Raw genomic sequence first — 6,248 nt, forward strand, 5'->3', positions numbered from 1 at the left:
CAGACGAAGTAGAGGCAGTGAGTTTTGGGACTCCCACCGGACGCCAGGCGGTATCTGCATCCAGTTGGGCAGGTGCAGACCGACGGGTCTCCACTACCCGGACAGGACAGGTGCCCGAATCGATGAGGTGGTCTATGTCTGAAGCTAAATCAAGGGTTCCGGTCACTTTTCGCAGCTCTCTAACAGCCTGAGTGGAGTCTGTGTGTATAAGCAATCTATTTGGCGACAAGCAATGTAGCTTGGGCATCGTGGCTGCTAAACCGTCCCGTATATCTGCGAGCTCCGCCTATATAGAAGCATGGCGTACAACGACAGGCTTTACAGTGCGCAGGAAGGTGTGCACTGCAAAGTGCAACAATGCGAATCTTCCCGCGCACTGTGAAGCCTGTCGTCGTGCGCCATGCCTTGCGGAAGTAACGATTCTTGGTAAAAACAGGGGCCCAACTGCCAGGCAGTTGTTGGAAGCGTTCTATATTTAAAAAGGAAAGGGTCTGATTATCTCAGCGATACATCTGTCATGTGCTTTCTTCAAAACACGTTGTCGTGAGCATGCTGTGCAGCGTCACAGCTTGGCTCTCTGCGCACGCGCGGAAGTTGCCTTCTTTCTGCATGTTTGTAGTTTGGCGCTTCACTGTCTTTCTTTTTTCTGTCCCTTCTTTCGAAATGTATTTCGCGCCCCAATCAAGTATACCTCGGATAGCGCTGTTAAAAGTGCGCTGTGAACAAGCCCAATCGCGCGAAGAGAGAGCACGTGGCAATATGAAGGCCGATGTGACTGAACATGCTATTAACACTTCAACTTCTTAGTGAACGAAACGAATGGTTTAGTCAGTGATTGATTTTGCATAAAGCTTTAAAGAAGCATAGGGGCTATAAGAGACGCTTGATGGTTCGGGTGGGACTGCGAAATATTGTGAATCACCTTAGTTACCTTCTTTCTTTCCCTATTTTTTTTTTTTTTTTTTACCGTTTTCCTAACGGTTCTAAAACAAACGTTTTTGCACTTCGCTCCCACCGAAATGTTGGCGCCACGTCTGGGAATCGAGCCAGTGACCTCGGGCTCGGAAGCAGTATTTAAGGGCGTAGCCGCAGAGCCTGTAGTCAGAAGTCACGAATCGCGCGCACTCAACGCCGCCAAGCAACCTCGACAAAAGAGAGAGAGAGGGAAAAGGTGAAAAGCAGATACGGTAACCGGAATAATTCTCCGACAATGTAGCCTGTAGAGGAAGTTTGCATGTCTCAATGAACGCACCTTGTGCGTTCAACGATGTACTCCCTTGATTGGCAGTACTTGTGCGGCGTACTAGTTGCGGATACAGCTTTTATCACTTTTTTGACTTAGCGATAGCGGCGGGTTCGCCTCCGTCTCCGCTGGGCGCGACGCTGTCCGTTATCTCTTTGGAATCATCTTGTTCTTTCAGTGTATATTGCACGCATACGTTGCATCATTTCTTCTTATCGTACGTGCGTTAGCCTGCAAATGTTACTGTCACACACCTCAGAAAATAGTGGCAAAATGATGACGACGAGGATGGTGGTGGTGATGGTGACATTAGGACGACGACGGCAGACAGGTTAGGAGGAAGCTTGGGCTCGGGAGCTTCTTTCTTGAATACATGGGAACGGTGAAAGCGTTTTTCTTGGCATCTACTCAGTCAGTTTTGATGTCCCCTTGATATTTAAAATTTTTATAGAGAAAGCTATAGTCTGGCGGCTATTCGAATCAGATTCTCAATGTAAGCCCTCAGTTATTTTTTTTTTCTACAAATCTCAACGAAAATGAGAAAACCTAAAACAAGAAGTATAAAATTTACAACTATAATTAAAATTTATAATATCGAGTACAACAAGCGTTGCATATTTAATGTATCTGTTATATCACCATTCGATGTGGTAGCCCATTGGCTTTGCACTGCTATAGGTTCGAGGTCGCTGGTTCGATCCCGGCTGCGCCGGCCGCATTTCCGTGGAGGCGAAATGCGGCCACTAGGGGCAAAACCACTAGGGGCAAAAATGAATCCGGAGTCCTCCATTACGACTTTCTTCATAATCATATGGTTTTCTTGACACATTAAATCACATAATTTCATTTCTTTAAGAAAAAAAATATTCCATATATGCTCAGTCCTCGCGGGCAGGGACAATATCTCGTGATTCAGTCACAAAACATCGCGCCGAGCGAGTAAATAAGAGTCTACGCGGCTTTTGAAATGAAGCACGATGGAAAAATATTGGTTGTATAGGTTAGCATAGAACTATTTCTCTTCAACGGACTTTCAGACTACCGGAGATCAGTCGGAAGACCTCGCTTTATGAGCGTAGAAATAAAAATGTTTTTACATAAAGAGAAGAAATCGTAGGAATGCTGTGACTGAGCGCCTGCGACTGAACATTGACCCAGGCCGCCCTCGCCATGAATTCGCTTTACGTTGCATTTTCCAACTTCTCTCGGCCAATGAGTATTGCTATTTCAATACTGTGGGGGAGGTACTCCCAAATACCGCAGATCTTTTTTCCATTGAATGCTTGCGTAGTGTGATGGCATTGTGGCCCATAACCCAAACCAAAATCCTGAACTTTTACAAAGTTGACGCTAGCACCAGAAGCCGCTGAAAGATATTGTGTAATTAGAAGAGCAGTGTTTACACTCTTTTTATCAGTACAAAAAAAAAGGTCCTCATCTTTCCGAGTCTCAGTCGACGGCAATTTAAGCCCTTGTAAATTTTGTTACTTCAAAATTCGCATACAAAGTGGCGCTAAATGCGAGTAGGGCAGAATCGGTGACACAGGGCATCCTTGTCTTACTGACGATAAAAGCCTAATCGGATCGCTGAAAGAACTGTCCACTATATATCAGCCTCGTTGAACCATTAGTATAACATATTCTGATACCTCTAAGGAGCCGGCATCCAACATTTACATGCTCTTGTACGCTAAACAGGAATGAGTGATTCACCCTGTAGAACGCCTTAGCCAAATCTAGCTGTACCATTGCTACCTGCCCAATCCACTCAGCTACGCACTCTATCACCGATCTCGCAACACGACAACCTTTTTTTCCCTCTTGAAAGCAGTTGCCTATGATTAGTCCATCCCTTCGTCCAGGGAATTGTTTCTCGGCTGGTTTTCTTTCGAGGCAGTGGTCATACATCTTCGCGTGCAATGTTACAGCTGCGACTAGTTCAGCATCTTCCTAATGTAGTAGCGTCTTCGGATGCCAAAGATGTACCACAGGTTTCTTGTGGCGGACAAAGATGACGTTGTGCAGATCACCAAACAACAACAACAACAACAAAATTGTAAAGTGTTTTTCAACATCAATATTGAAGAGCAAGTAAGCAAGATGATGTCGTCCGGTGTGAGAGCCTGCTGCGGCGTCGCAGTAACAAGAGTTCGGAGCTCAAATTCACCATTTTGTCTGCTCCCTTCCTCGTAATGTAGCTCGGGTCGAGAAAGTCTATCTCCGCCGACTTCACACTGTTCCGGGCCTTATACATTCTATAACCTGAGCCTGGGGTTCAGCACTCGAAGTCTCTGTGGAGTGCCCGAAGTGCTCTGCCCCACGTCAAGCAGCGGACTTTCGCCATTTGCTGCGGCAAGTTTCCGGTTACAAAGACCACTAGGGACAAAGCGCTGAGAGGTGCCGGGATACGGACAGGCCAGCCCGAAGGCTAGAAACACTTAGAAACACTTGAGTTCCACAGGTCCCCTTGAACCTCCTTTACGAAGAAGGACGTCGTGCATTCCTTTAACAATAATATGCCGAAGGGCAAAACTCTGGCGGTGAACAAAAAAAAAAAAAAAAAAGAAACGAGTTTAGAGCTGGATGACTGGCTGATTTATTTATGTTGAGTTCTTTCATTGCGCGATATATCGTGCATACCATCGGAAACAGGCGCGCCATCCCGACAAATACAAAATCCGACACTTAAAAAACTTGTATGTCGACGCCGTTTTGACGGCCAGCAACGCGCGCGTGTATCCCGTGTATACAGCTGCTCGGAGCGCACGCGATGTTCAAGGAGAATGACGAGCGACGAAGCCCCGACGGAAATGCAGGGGCATGCCGTGCGATACAGGAACACCTGAAGAGGACCCTCTAATGTTACGATCGTTGATTTGTCTCTCTAAAGGCTCCTTGTAACGAGAGACACGAAATCAACTTAGACACATAAGGCATTCGTTGAAAACCATATTTTTTTCTTAATCTCGTGATAAGGTTTTTATTACTAAAAAAGAAAAATCAAGGTCAAAGTTCATTTTCTCTAAAATTTAGTGTCGGGACTCCAGCGCCTTTCCGTCAGTGCGACGTCGCAGATTAAATTTTTCTTTTCGTGTCTGGGCCATTGTGGCCCCGGAGTTCGTCTGTTCCCCCAAAATAAAAAAGCAAACTAAAGAAACGGGGGAAACACGTACCTACTAAAAAGCAATAACGGGTTTAAAGTCAATGAAAACTAAAAAAAAATGAGGGGTGAAGGTCTCAAAGCGCACAATTTAAGATAAAAGCCAATTGGAAAAAGAAAAGGTGAGCAAGGTAACTACGAATGTCTTAAGACCCGCTGAGCGAGGACACAAAGGCCTCGCGTAGAGCATTGTGGCCCAGTTAAAGTTCTCGGCACTCGCTAATTTTCGTATCTCGCTCTTTTCGAATACAACGTAGGGCATTCTTAATGACGAAAGTTGAACTACAAGGTGTCTTCTCGCGATGAGAGTAACTTTTTTCCGGTATCGTAGAAAGGTGATCTACTAACGCAACTAAAATGATCGTTCTCTTTAATGCCTTTTTCACGAAATCGATAACTAATTCGCTACTACGACATCGCAACTCCTCACGTTCCTCCATTATACACTATATCGCCATAAAGAGCGTATAGTGCTTATCGTTATTACAGCAGCTGTCGCAGTCACGTTCAACGTCCTGCAGATTCAGACTGCTCGCCGCATCCGCTTGCAAAAACTGGCGCCCGTGTGCGTCTTTTGCGCAGCTATTTCGAGCGGCTTTCTATGTGTGGGATATACGTATGCCCACGTGCGCAAATCAAGCGTGCGGCACCCGGAAGGGGGGGTGAAAGACCGCCCGAATGTTCGGCACGCGCGCGCACGCGCATCCTGCGAATGGGCATCGTTAAGAGACGGAAGAAGAGACAGTTTTTGAATACTTCCGGAGTCAACAAACGTCACGTGATGGTGCAGTGTGAGTACTTTAAGAACCTCCGCCGAGAGCTAGATATCCGCTGTTATCGACTATACTCTCGGCATTTATTTTCCAGCCCGTCCTTCTAGAGACACGGTGAGTCTGCGGAACCGTTCGTTACCGCCATTCATACTATCTACCGCATTACAATGGCATAAGGCTAAAAAAGGAAAGAATACAAGGCAGTTTCAAATGAGGAATGCTTTTGAGACAGTTCAACGGAGAAGTAGAGAAAAGGAAGACTGGTTGTGGACAGTTATTTACTGCTTAGGGAATGGGTGACTGCTTTCTTTATTATTATCTTTATCACATTACTTTACATTTCAGCGTCAAAAGCGAGCTATACGTGATTGTCAAGCACTTCCTCACCCCTAAAGCTAAAAACGTAGCGGAAGTGTTGTTCATGGGTCCTGTAGAGCAGTTCCGATGGCCAGTTGCGACGAAGAACTTTACGGCGCAAATGAAGTCGGCAGACGGTTTGCAGCCGAGGCCTGTGCTTAGAAAAAGTGTTGCAGTTCTCCCTCGGCCGCACTGGCACCAGACAGAGCGGGCAGCTCGAAGAGGTGTCAGCCTACATATGCACCGTGACAGCTGCACCTGCGCGAACTCTTCGGAGCGGATCTTGCGCCACAAAGCTGCACTGGTGTCACGAAAGGAGCCGCTGTGGAAGGTTCGGGATTAACTTTGACGACCTGGGGTGCATTAAAGTGGGCCTAACTCAAGACGCACATGCGTTTTCGCACTCTGCCCCTGTCGGAACGTGGCGCCATGGTCGGATATCGATTCCGCGAGATTGTGCCTAATAAGCGCGTTGGCTCGTCCACCGTGTCATTGCGACGGATAGAGTGTACGATCAGGCGGGTGAACTGAAACATGATTATGTAGAAATCTTTCACGAATTAACGCAACTTAGGAAGATTTAACGACCCAGTTAGCGTCAGGCATTGTCCTACCGAGACCAGCCGAACATCACTGCTACTGGAGCACATGTCCTAAAGCGTGAGTTAGCGTTAGAGGTGTTTGTAGCACAACGTCGTGATCTTTTTTTTCCCGC

This window comes from Dermacentor andersoni, chromosome 3 (assembly GCF_023375885.2).
Source record: "Dermacentor andersoni chromosome 3, qqDerAnde1_hic_scaffold, whole genome shotgun sequence".
Taxonomy (NCBI): Eukaryota; Metazoa; Arthropoda; class Arachnida; order Ixodida; family Ixodidae; genus Dermacentor; species Dermacentor andersoni.